The sequence below is a fragment of the Prionailurus bengalensis genome, chromosome D3 (genome assembly GCF_016509475.1).
Source record: "Prionailurus bengalensis isolate Pbe53 chromosome D3, Fcat_Pben_1.1_paternal_pri, whole genome shotgun sequence".
NCBI lineage: Eukaryota > Metazoa > Chordata > Mammalia > Carnivora > Felidae > Prionailurus > Prionailurus bengalensis.
Genome location: NC_057356.1, coordinates 91,799,985 through 91,813,219, shown reverse-complemented (window position 1 = coordinate 91,813,219; position 13,235 = coordinate 91,799,985). Strand labels below are relative to the sequence as shown.

General features: G+C 50.7%; 2 long non-coding RNA genes across 2 annotated transcripts; one reads left to right on the top strand and one right to left on the bottom strand.

Moving 5' to 3' along the window:
- The first annotated feature begins 563 nt into the window (after positions 1 to 563).
- LOC122470877 lies at positions 564 to 5,888 on the top strand. The gene is made up of 3 exons (XR_006294023.1): positions 564 to 617; positions 848 to 982; positions 5,778 to 5,888. It is a non-coding gene; the product is annotated as an uncharacterized LOC122470877 (long non-coding RNA).
- On the bottom strand, positions 5,260 to 12,996 carry LOC122470876. The gene is made up of 3 exons (XR_006294022.1): positions 10,725 to 12,996; positions 10,072 to 10,192; positions 5,260 to 6,443 (listed from the first exon to the last, which is right to left on the bottom strand). It is a non-coding gene; the product is annotated as an uncharacterized LOC122470876 (long non-coding RNA).
- Between the last annotated feature and the right edge of the window lie 239 nt (positions 12,997 to 13,235).

The window sequence follows — 13,235 nt, the reverse complement described above, 5'->3', positions numbered from 1 at the left end:
AGTTACCATTTATTGAGTGCCTAATACGGACTGTACTAAATCGTCTCCTAATCCCATTTAATCCTCTCAGCAAACCTGTGAGAGTTACTTCTTTCACAGATAAGACAGCTGCAGTTAGGAGAGAGTAAATTATCCGTGGCTCGCAAGGAAAAGATTTGTGTCCACATCTTTCAGACGCAGTGCCTGGCCCTTGCCGTTGGGAGCATCAGGCCTCCCCGACAGGCTTCCGTCTCGAGTACAGAGTCGGGCTAATGGACTTAGCCCGGGCAAGAGGAAATTCCCCCAGGGCACCATGGCAATTGGTGACACTCTCTTGCTGCCCAACCTTTTCCCTCAATATTTCCATTTATTGGGGGATAATGCTTCTGGATTGTAATTTATAGCACAAATATCCTCTTCCTTGCTCCCTGCAAATTTGATTTAAGGAGGGCACCCACCTTACTAATATTTGGATAGTGTGAAGGAGGTCTGCAAATTTGGAAAACGATATAGCCATTACCAGGCAGCCAGCGTGCCCCTCCCGATGCATTGTGGGTCAGCGAGAGCACCGTGTTTTGTAACCATGGAAACAAACTGAGTTTGAGAAGCCTGAGTATCCAGTTTACCCTTCAAAGATGGTAAAGGGAAAAAAGCTCTAAAATCACTCAGTGCCTAGGAATTACTTCTAAAATATCTAGACCTTGATGAAACCAGGTATTCTGGCTGACTCAGGAGACAGGAGAGGTTTCACCTACAGAAATGTCACCAAGTCAGCCACCAGCTCCTCAGGGAACTGGAGCCACCAGTTCCCCCAACCCCCACCCTTGCTCTTGCATTCACTCTGTCTCTCTTTCCAGAAGGTGTCCAGAAGGACACCCCACTGGTGGGTCCCTAGGAAAGAGTCTGCTGTCCTCAGTACCTGCCCCTTTGCAGTCTCCCTACCATTGGAGAAGACGTCCCCTAACCTGGGCGTCTCAAGCCAGCCGCCACATCGTCAAAACGGGTAAGGCCAAGGGACTTCCCTAGAAAATGAAGTCTTTCCTTCTTACACTGATGTCTTCCTGGTGTTCCTGAGATGACTCTTGAGGGTTATGTTTCCAATCATGGTCAAATCCAACAGAGCCTGTGAATCCTTTCTAGCCCGTGCGCCCTAAGGAAACAGGGCTGGGGCCACATCTACCTTTGTGTCCACTTCCAAAAATAACTTGGGAAATGTCACTTCTTCTGCTAGCTTTTACAGGCCAAGGGAGCCAAGGCCCTCCTCTGCGTTCCTGACTTTGGCCTTGGAAAGACATGGACTGCATCACTACTATACTCACAGCCTTGTCTGTTGCCCTGACTTTATCTGTATGTCCATCCAGATGAGATCTTTGGGGCAACAGGTAGTTTCTTCAGAGCAACATCTTCTTGGGCGACTTGATTAATCGGCTCAGGGCATGGGGTGCCCAGAAGTACAACATCTCTGTGCCCGGGAGATGGCCAGGAATGAGCGGGCAGGAAGCCCGGAGGAGGAGCACACACGTATGTTTCCTGCTGGACCCAGCAGCCCATCACCCACCTCGCATGGCTCGTCACAGCATCCTCACGGGTGGTGGCATCCAGATCTGACCTGGGCTCCTCCTGCAGCGTGAGCATTGATTGCACGAGCATGTGGCCGAGGAAAGAGCCCGTAATGCCACAATTATTGTTCATTTGTTGCTATGGTGTTTCTGTGGCCTGTTTGGATCCATGAATGTCTTGATTATTTTCAATTCTCATTTCTAGAACGTACTGTTCATCACAAAGTGCTTTGAAACCATCCTCGTGGGCTCTTCCTAACAGACCCACGTTAGTAAGGGCTCTGCCATTTCACAAACGAGCATGAGAAACACGGTGTGCTTTTAATAACGACAATCAGGGAAGGTGAAAGACAAGACACCATAAATGACATTATCATTCGAATAAAGAAACTCGGCTTTCGGTTACATTACATTTGACATCAACTGATGTTTTGAGGTCAAAGGATGTCATCTGGTGTCACTGAGGCTTTGACACCTAGTTGGCGTCACACGGGGAGGAGATGATATTTGAAGAACAAGGTTACTGTTTTTAAAGGGACAAGCGGTGAGGCTGGAGGAGGAGGCCTGCAACGGTTCTGCTTCTCAACTCTTTGGTTCCCAAAGAAACGGTGTAGGAAACTAACCAAGTCACAGTCCAATCTTTTATGTATTGGAGCCTATATTCAGAGCAGGCTTACATCACTGTGTAATCAATGCGTAATCATCGCTGTGCATTCATAAATAACATTAAAACAGTGGGATAGCGTGAGCAACTTAAAAAGAGAAAAATGGTCTCCTCCTCTGGGGGAAATAAACCACGGCGTCTTCATGCAGCGGAATTCTCTATCGCAGTGAAAATGAAGGACTTAGAGCTACAAATGCCAGCACACGTGGGGACACCACAAGCAAACTTGAACTTAAAAGTAGGTTGCCCACAGCACTGTACCACTTATGGAGACTTCAGAAGTGTGCAAGAGGAAGCAATATATGGTTTAAGGATACACCGCTATGTGGGAAAATTATAAAGGACGTCATGTGAACGATGAACGTAAAATTAGGTTGCGGTGACCTCCAGGAGGAGGGGTGACCTCTGGGAAGAACGTATCAAGGCCTCAGCAGTACTGGTCCAATTCTCCTGCTTCAGGGGGCAGCTGGTCTGAGAGCATCTGTAGTATTATTCCTGTATCTCATGTGCTCTTTTAAATCTCTTCGTTTGTGTTTATGAGCCATAATTTTGGCCATCAGCTTGGTTTTTTCCGTCTACCCGAGATCCTTGGTTTTTCCCATCATCCAGGAAGGCTGGTCCAGGCCTTGCTCCTGCCAAACAGGCGGGTTAGCTTCCATCTTCACAGAAAATAACTTGCTGTGGTCAGAGGGTATGCTCTCTACTGTTTTGTATAATAGGATCATAAATTATTTCAAACCCTAATGATTAGGATCAATAACAATGAGTAGAAGCAAGACCAGTGGCTGAATCATCAAATATGTGAGTTTTCATCCGAAATAAAGCAACTGTGAACCAGGATGATGATAATAGTTTTTTAAAATTCACAGCAGAGGGGCACCTGGGTGGCTCAGTCGGTGGAGCATCCGACTTCGGCTCAGGTCATGATCTCACCATTCCTGGGTTCCAGCCCCGCGTCGGGCTCTGTGCTGACCGCTCAGAGCCTGGAGCCTGTTTCGGGTTCTGTGTCTCCCTCTCTCTCTGCCCCTCCCCCACTCGTGCTCATTCTCACTCTATCTCTCAAAAATAAATTTTAAAAATGTTAAAGATATAAAAATACAATTAAAACTCACAACAATGCGTTGGCACAAACCATACAAAATAAAGTATATGGTCTATTTCCACTTTCCTCCTTTGTATACTTTTCCCAGAACACAACAAGATCATATTGGAGACTAGCCTACCGCGCCCAACCCTCTTCAACTCGCAGAGAGAGCTATTTAAAGTCACAAATAGTGCCCTAGAGCCTTGCCTAAGCCCAACTCCCAGAGGTGCCAGCCCGCACCTCCCCACGTCTTCCTGGTCCCTCCGATGCGTTCTGGCTCCTGTCGAGAGGATACACAGGCTCGAGTCTGGAGATCTAACACAGATTTGGGAGGTCAGAGATGCTTTCGTTCTAAAGCTAAAATCTACAATCTAAGCCACCTGCTACGTCACAACCTCCGTTTGTGGGACAGTATGTTGTTATACCCTGGTGAGCAGGTAGGATTCCTAAGTAGATGCAGTAACAAATAGATTTGTGTGCAAAATGGGATCTGACCTGATTCTAGCACAATATGCGATGGCAGATGCTTGTTTGTGTGTTTCCTCCAAAGGCGCTCCGTTTACCACCACCCTCTTGTAATTCTTCCAGTATTGTTGGGGGAAGGGAAGTCTGTCACATGAGCATCCTCCTATTAACACCTTCTAGCCTTTGACTGTCCAGGACAGAAGGTTTGGAATAGGTAGCAGGGGCTCTTTGTACAGGACGAAAGCAAGATGGCAGGCGGTAAGGGCAACCCTAAATTGCCCTTAAATCTTCAGAAACAGGAAACATCTTAACTGCCCTCTTGACTTCCCAGTAAAATGAGCCACCGCTTTCGGTCGGTCTTAGGAAGCAGAATGGACAGATGGTTTCCAGGAAGTAAGCACACCTCCTCCAGGCAGCCTTCTCTCATGGTCAAACCACCTTGCTCTGGAGCATCAGGGCTTCCTGCCTTGGGACGCCCACAGCCGTCAGAGCAAAGCCACGGTGCCCATCAGTGTTCTGGCTGCAACCAGAGCCACCACCCCTGGCTGACCTCGGCACAAGAAATTCACCGGCATGGTTCTGAGTGGGGGGAGGGTCACAGAAGGCTGCCAGGAACTCCGGAATTCTGGAAGTTCAAAGAGCGGGAAGCGGCACGGCCGTCTCTTTGCCTGCAGAGTCTGGCCGAGATTCTAGCACTGGACAACAATACGGTGACCGGAGCAGACTCACAGTGTCACTTCCTGTCAGTGAGTGGCAGATCCGCGGGGAGCCTCCAGTAGGTGCCTCGCAGGTCTGATGCCCAAGTTCAGACCACAAGGGGCAGAGCGGGGGCGGGTCACTGCATCTCACTGCACTTCACTGACTCCCACTCACACAGCCCACCTCGGGGATTCTGCCAAGACACTAGGGAACAACAAATGCCTGTTGAATGCACTGCTAGATTCTCACACACACACACACACACACACACACTCCATCTCTCTCTTTCTCTTTGTCCCTGACACTCGCTTCCCAGAGTAACAACAGCTCTAACACAGTGTCGCTCTCCTTCTTTCAAACAAACGGTGAACTCACTCCTCCCCGACAGGTGGCAGCCCAAAGCCTGGGCACCGGGGTGCCGCTCCATCCACACTCAGCTTCCGCTCATGTGCGTCCCCACTGTGCCCACGCCTGCGAACCACACCAGGAGCAGCTCCTAGCAAAGTGCACGGCAGACAGACGGAGAGGAGAGCGGGATGAAAGTGGGAATTAGCTCACAAATATCCATATGACTTCAAGGAAGGAGATGCTCGCAACTTCTGCTGCTGTCACGAGGCCAGAGCAGATGCTTGTCGCGTCTTCCCACCGTCCCGTTTGGCCTTCGGCCAGCGTCTCAAATGGCGTGAGGTCCTCATACATGAGGGCTTCCCAGATATTTGCTCTTGAGGGATCTGATGGCTGTCGGTCTGATCTGTAGAGAACTGTATTAGTCAGCACCCTCCACGGAAACAGACCTGATAAGACATGTGTATATATAGAAAGAGATTTATTTTAAGGAATTGGCTCCCGTAATTGTGGAGGCTGGCAAGTCCACAATCTAGAGTGGACCACCAGGGTGGAGTCCCAGGGGACAGCTGATGTTTTGGCTCAAGTCCAAAAGCTGTTCTGCTGCGAAATTCCTTCTTTGGAGGCAGTCAGGTGTCCATCAACTGATTGGATGAGGCCCACCTACCCACACTATGAAAGTAATCTCAAAGCCCATGGATTTAAGGATTAACCTCATCCCAAAACACCCTCTCGGAAACATCCAGAATAATGGCTGCTCACATGTCTGGGCTCCATGGCCCAGTCAAGTTGACACGCAAAATTAACCATCGCAAGGGGCATGTTAGCCCGTGAGCAAATTTTACCCGCAGACTGGTTGGCGTAATGGGACGCCTCTCAGGCTGCCTCCCCTAGATCCCCTCCACGTCTCTTCTGTCCTCACGACCTCCTGTCTCTTGTCAAGTGCCAATAACGATTTCTTTCATTCTCCTGTTTGTTTCAGTCTCACAAGAAATGGGAAGCAGCCAGCCGGAACTTCTGTCTTCAGATCAGAGGAACCACCGACTTGGCTCCATACTAAATCCCCCAACCGGGAGCATCCGCGAGCATCCATCAGAGTTTCAGGAGTGGGAAGCACAACTACAATAAAAGAAGAAAACACGAGGGGCTCTGGATGGCTTTCGGATGCACCACGGGCCAGGCTATAGTCCCCAGTTACTCAAGCCCGGACAGGTGCTCCTGGGGAGAGACCCCAAGGAGGTGAGGGCAGCCCCTGCTGGCTGGGGTGAGGACAGTTATCTTCAATGACGCGGGTGAGCCTGAGAAAGGCGGGGGAGAGAGGAAATTCTGCCCGGGCCTTGGAGCCTTGTCCTTCGCTGACAGACGCTGTACTTACTGTTCTTTGGGGACAGATGGGTACCTGATTCCTTCAATGGGCGGGTAATATTCCAGTGTGTGGATATACCACATTTTAGTCATGTAGTCTACAGGCGGTGGACATTTGGGCGCTTCCGACTGGGGCTGCCGTGAAGAAGGCCACCAGCGTTTGCCTGGACGTGCGTTCAGTTCCCTCAGGCGTTTATCTAGGAGCCGGATGGAGTCTCGTGTTTGACTTCTTGAGTTTCCTTAAGGGAAGGGACTGCGTCTCTTCCTTCGGTATTCCCAGCACCTGGAAAAGCCCCACGTAAAATAAACATGGTATTGAAGCAAAGACCCAACGGCCTATGAGGCAGGTGAAATTTTCGTCACCCCCGTGGTTCAAATGGGCAAAGTGAGTCTCCAAGAGTGAATCATTTGCTAACGCTCACACAAAGAGTAAATGCCAAGGTTGGGGCTTAAATTCGGGTTACCGCCCCCCCCCCCCAACCCACCCTCCTGTGCATCTACTGTACTGTGGGCCAAGGTTGCCAAGGTTGGGGCTTAAATTCGGGTTACCGCCCCCCCCCCAACCCACCCTCCTGTGCATCTACTGTACTGTGGGCCAAGGTTGCCAAGGTTGGGGCTTAAATTCGGGTTACCGCCCCCCCCCAACCCACCCTCCTGTGCATCTACTGTACTGTGGGCCAAGGTTGCCAAGGTTGGGGCTTAAATTCGGGTTACCGCCCCCCCCCCAACCCACCCTCCTGTGCATCTACTGTACTAGGTAGTACTAAGGACTGGAGATCGGCCCTTAGGGTTTGCGTCGGTTTCCCGCGGCCGCTGAAACAAAGTACCAGAGATTCACTCTCTGGCGGCTCTGGGGCCAGAACTCTGGAAGCAGGGTGTTGACGGCACTCATTTCTTCCGAGCCCCTGAAGAAGAGTCTGTTCTCCGTCCGTCCAGCCTTCTGGGGGCTCTGGCAGCCCCTGCTGTTCCCTGGCAGCTGGAGGCATCTCCGCCTCCACTCCCACCGCCACCTGCCCTCACCCGGGGTCTCTGGATGACTTCTCTTCGTGTAAGAACCCTGGTCATTGGGTGTAGGCCCCTCCCCCAATCCATTAAGACCTTATTTTGACTAATTACATCCTCAAAAGCCCTATTCAAGTAAGATCCCATTCTGAGGTTCTGGGTGAACGTGAATTTGGGGGGGGGCGCTATTCCAACCAGAACACAGTCACACAGACCTGACCGGGGGCCTTGGCCCCTCACCAGCTGTGTGACCTCACCGTCCTCATGCCCCCGCCGCGGTGTGACAGCGCGCCCCACACGGTCCCTGTCGCCCCGACAGAATGTCGACATCGTCCCCATGTACTCCCAAGAGCGTTTCATCTCGGACAACAAACTGTGCCGTCTTGTGGGCTCCCCAACACACAGGAAGCCCCCACTAAACGGCAAGTTCTGCCGTTAAGAGAAGCAGCAGTCAGTGGTGGGGCCACACGTGTTGGGCAAAGGCTTTCTACAACCTGGGAAGCGAAAGCAGAGCCCACAAAGAGTCCACAGCTGCGGCCGCTAAGTAGCACAGACCCGTCGTGTGCCGGGTTGGGGGGTGGGAAGGAGGGTAAATGGGGCTCTGGTTAGGGCGGCCACCCCCGTCCCCCCGACTAGGACACCTCCAGCAACAGCCACGCTAACCACACAGCACCAGGAAGTGTCTGCACAGCCGGGGTTACAACACGGTGCTGAATCTCGTTCGTCACCTTCTCCCCCCGCTGCCCCCGCCCCCAGCACGACCTGACAAATACTGGACCTCCAAAGTCTGTGGGATTCACGAAAGAGCCATCGAGATTTCCCAGGTCAGGGTTTACCATGCTCAGGAGTGGTAATTCCAGCTCTGGGGGACGGACAGGTGGACTCTCAATGACTTCCATTTCTTTGTAAAGGACGCGGTCGGACCCCTCCACCTGCTCTCAGTGTTCCCCAAACATCTGGCAGCAGATCCAACGGTCTTGTTTCCCAAAAATGCAGTTTCCAGGGCCCCAAGCCAGTTCCACTGGTATGAGCCTCTGGGGTTGAACCCGGGAACCTGATTCTCAGAGACCATCCCTTAGGATTCTTGTGCGTTCTCAGAAGCCATAGAAGCTGCTGCCAGGAATTGGGGTCTGACAGGAGGAGCCAGCAGGGAGGTCTATGGCCCCACACAGTTTTTCATTTTTTTAAAAATGTTTATTATATTTGAGAGAGAGAGAGAGAGAGAGAGAGTGGGGGAGGGGCGGAGAGAGGGGGAGACACAGAATCCGAGGCAGGTCCAGGCTCCGAGCTGTCAGCACAGAGCCCGATGCAGGGCTTGAACCCACAAACTGCGAGATCATGGCCTGAGCCGAAGTCGTATGCTTAACCGACTGAGCCACCCAGGCGCCCCTCCACACAGTTTTTACCTACTTCTCACCAAATTTAGATTAAAAAACATAATCCTAGGACTCTTGACAATCTTTTTTCCCATCTCCTTAAATATGTAACCTAGTAAGGCCTTTGCATGTTCGAATCCGTTACAGGGAAGGTATGCCATTTCACTGCAGGTCTAGGACTTCTATCTAATACGGTTGCCACCGGCCAGATGAGCCATTTAGATTTAAACGAATCGAAATTAAATGTAACACTCTGCTCCTCAGTGCACTCGCCACACTGGCCACACTGCAAGCACTCAGGATCCCCGGTGGGGAGGGGGCATGGAGTCGCCTTTCATCCCTGAAGAAAGTAGGGCTCTGGAGGAGTGTCTGTACACGTGGGCTGCACAGGAGAGTCACCTGGGGAGCCTTCCGAACCCCAGTGCCCAGGCTATACCTAGGCCAATTTCATCACCATCTCGAAGGACGGGACTCAGCCATTTCTACAGGGAGCTTGCACCAGGGTCACTGGTGGGATTGTGAAAGCAGAGCTTGCTTGGGGGAGAATCTCCAGTTCAGTCAGTCCAGTAAGTGAGAATTTGCATTTCTAACGAGTTTCCAGGGAGCACACGTGGCAATCCATGCCTCAGAAGAAAGGTAACCCCGAGAGCACCTACCTGTCCAGAGAGCACCACACTGTCCCCTCAGCAGGGCCCCACTCACCCTATGCAGCCGAGTAAGAGACAGAGCCCTGTTCCTGAACCAAGGTGCTGTGGCCACTAGGAGAAAGGCTTTGGAAGGCATTAGAACTATCCAAGACAGAGACCCAAACTGAGCTTGAAAGGAAATTTCTCTTTTTCTCCCAACTAACTTCCCTCTTTTTTTTTTTTTTCTCTTTCATCCCCATTCCCAAGCCTCTGAGGCTGCTGGCTGTGGCAGCCACTCTCGCCCAGCTTGGCTCCCCAAGATGAATGGGAACGAGCCACGGGCCCCTTCCAAATGCTCCTGCCACTGCCGGGCAATGATATCCGGGTGAGATTCCCCAGGTCCTGCCATCCATCTGGTGTGATCCGTCTGCCTCCTGGTCCCCAACAAAATCAAAGGTCAAAATGGGTTCTACCTGCAAAAATGATGCCCCAGGCTTTGTGCAGCCTGCGATTTCAGGAAGCCAGAGCCCCATGAGTAATATTTCAGGCTCACACATTTAGACTTACAAGGAGACGGGCCACCACGGTAGGGGACCCGAACAGCCCACAACGGCCTGTGAAGCCAGCCCCGAGCGTCTGCCAATCACACCACCTTGGTTCTGGTGGAAGGATCGTCCTGCAGTGTTAACAGTCAGGACAGGTAAGAGAGTCCATTGCTCTCACCTCATGTCAGTCTCTGTGCCTTAAAGACACGAAGGATAATTGCTTCTCTGAGTTGCTTCATTTCACTAACTCCAAATCTTGAATGCTATTTCGAGGAAAAAAAAAACAACAATCTCCATTCTTTCTTAGTCTCTCTTTTTTGATTGGTAATATTAGAATACAAAATGAGTAAACCGAATCCTACCACAAGCCAGAAGGAAATGTAACGTGCTTAAGGATAACGCTGTTCCTGTTCGGATGCTGGCAACGCCGGGCAGCGAAGGATCAGCTCGTCTGTCTTGTTCGGATGACTTTCAGGACGGTAACTGTTAAAAACACAAAGAACAAAACTATAAAGCGCAGCAATACTGTCTTTCAGACTTACCGACGGACATGCACGTCAGTGGAGTATTCCTGAATTCACTTTATAGAAGAATGTAACGTGTTTGTAGTCTCCGGCATCTCACAGGGATTTACTTTTCACATCAGGTGGAATATTGTTGATTTTTTACACACTTGAGAGCGAGCAGGAAGAGATTCCTTTTCCACTGGAAAGGAATCTAGGGATTCTGGGCATCTTGTAGTTCGTTCATCTTTCATTCCCAAGCACTACCGTGACATTTATAAACGTAATCCCCTAATTTGGTGAAGAAACCCGGCCCTCTGGTTCTAAGGCTCTGCCTTCAATGCAACAAAGCAGGCAGGTCCCACCAAAAACAGGGGGGTTTCTGACTCCCCAGACCTTTGACCACCCTTGTTCCCCTGGGCTTCAGCTTTTCACTCAGGAAATTAAAGAGAAGAAAAGGAAAATATTTAAAATTCAATCACAAGTGTGTCTATGCATCATTAAGGACAGACCTTTGTCCTGTTGCTTTCGAAACGTTGTGAATTCTTCTTGAGATTACTGTTGTACTTTGTTCTTCTGGAAAAAAGAAAAAGCTTTAAGCACCCTAAAATGAGGCTTTCACCTGATACTAATTTTCTTCTTAGTTATAAAGGCCATTGTCTGTTTGAACAAAGAGGAATACTAGCTCTTAGTAGCTGTTTACATTATAGGAATGAGGGCACTGAGGGAGGAGGGGAGAGAACCTTCTTCATTAATGAGCCAGGGACGTTGATTACCGCAGACCCACAAGTTCTGAATCGAAAGGGGACACCCAGATTTTTTATTCTTTCCCTGCAACTAAGATACTATTGTTTCGCATCTGTTAAATGCCGAGAACACATTTTAGACCACTCTAGGTTAGTGTTAAAATTTCGATTAAACAAGCAGTGGAGAGTCTGATTTAAAAACAACAACAACAAAGCACCCCAGAGCTCTGGGCCCTCGCATGTCAAGTAACACCACCATCTTGTATGAGCTGGAGGCATCCACACTGAACGCATAGGGCCCAGGAGCAAGTTAGCCATGCGGGACTGATTCACCCAAGCAGCCTTGACCATTCGGGGGGTGGCAGCCTCTTACACAAAATAGGCTTTCAATAAATATTTATAGAACAAATGAGTGAATGAATGTCACTTGAATTAAACACCACTCGTTTGTACCTGCATAACTCGCTTTCCTTTCAGTGATTTGACATTTTGCTGACAGTGTCCTTCGGAAAACTTACAGCAGAGAAGTTTCCAGTGCCTCAAAACTCCCTGGAAACCCCTCCAATCTGAGCAAGCGGCAGAATTCAGCCATACGTTCCTAGCCTTAGTCAGAATATTTTTATTTTAAAAAAATGAGCTGAGCCGTCTGTATGAATAAAGAACTGTGATACCACGTGATAGACATTCTCCCAAGCACTGATTTGACTTTAGACCCGATCATGGGTTTGTTTCAAATTCAGAGCACAGGAGACACAGGTCAAGAATGGTTGCTTTTTATTTAATCTTCGGAGAACAAACTCAGAAATGGGAGAGGAAGAGTTACACGCGCAGATTAAATAAGAGGCAGGGTCCCGACTTTTGATAGGATTGTTTCTAACTTAACAGATAATCAAAGCATTCAACGAAGGCCTCATTTGCCAGCCAGAGGTTAGTCTATTGTTCCCCCAACCAGCAAAGGGGGTGGTTGCACGGATTCAATTCACGAGGGAATCCGTGTTTACCATCTGGGAGTCCTAATGGAAAGGCACACAATTTTCAAACTGGGAAAAAATAATAATGCATCTTGCCACTGAAGCCTGGTGGTACCTTGCTGTATTTCTCTCTTGAATAGAACAGACTACATTTCAAAGGGCCATTTTCTTCCATGTGGAAATATTTATTTGCTAGCTACCGCAGGGCAGCAGGGAGGTACTAAAGCATTTCATGTCTAGAGTTTCGGGGGCAAATTGCTTCTGCACACGTTGTTGTGAGTCGGTGGATTCTGCTGTGTTCTCTGCCTCTCCATCGTGACTTCATTAATTTTTTTTTTTTTTTTAATATAGAGACTTTCATTTATTGCTTCTAGAAAGCCAAGTGCGCTGCAGCGGCTCTCTGCGGCGTCGATCCTGAGCACCTATGCTGTGCTGGGCGCTGGCTGGGGCAGAGGCCTCCAAACCGGCCGTAGAGAGAGGACGGGTCGCCGGCCAGGGCGCCCAGGAGTCGTGAGTCCCAGGCCCACCTCTCCGGGCCACCTCGAGCTGGGAGTGAGTCGGTTTTTCCAGGACACGCACTGACTTAAATCCTTGGCCGACTGAAAATCCCTTCTGTGAGCTCAAGCTTCCACGCCGCCGCCCGCCAGAAAAGAAGTTCCCAGGATTTGGGGTTGCTGGGGCTCAGGGCAAAGAGCGCTGCGCGCAGGGGAGGGGGGGCTCTCGCGAGGGCGTTTTGCATCGATCTACCATTGTGCTTAGGTTGCATTTAGACGTGGCGTTTTAAAAGCCAAATTTTGGCATTTTGCTTTTAATCCCGACTAAAGCCCTTTGGTATACTGACTTAAAAGGTTTTCAGAGTGCCACGACTTTGCAGCTGGGGTAACATCTTTGGAAAGATTAAGAGAGTCGATTTTCTAAAGCGTTTGTGGGCACAAGCGCAAGATTGTCGGTCCTGCCGGAAAAGCCAGGGAGAGAGGGTCGCGCGAGGAGGCCCTCTCCCAGTCCGTCCCCGAGCGCGCAGGGCGACCCTTCCGAGCGGACGGCCGGGGGACCCCCGAGCAAGCCGGAACCCCCCCCCCAACCACGTCGCCCGGCCCGCGGAACCCCGAAGCAAGGCCAGACCCTCCGGGTCGGGGGACCTCCGAGCAAGCCGGAACCCCCCCCCCAACACACACCCGGACCCGCAGGACCCCCGAGCACGACCGGATCCCGCGCTCCCCGACACTGGTCCCCGGAGAGCACGGCCGCCTCCCCCCGACCCGGCCCGGGGGATCCCCGAGCACGGCCGCATCCATCCGCTCCCCGA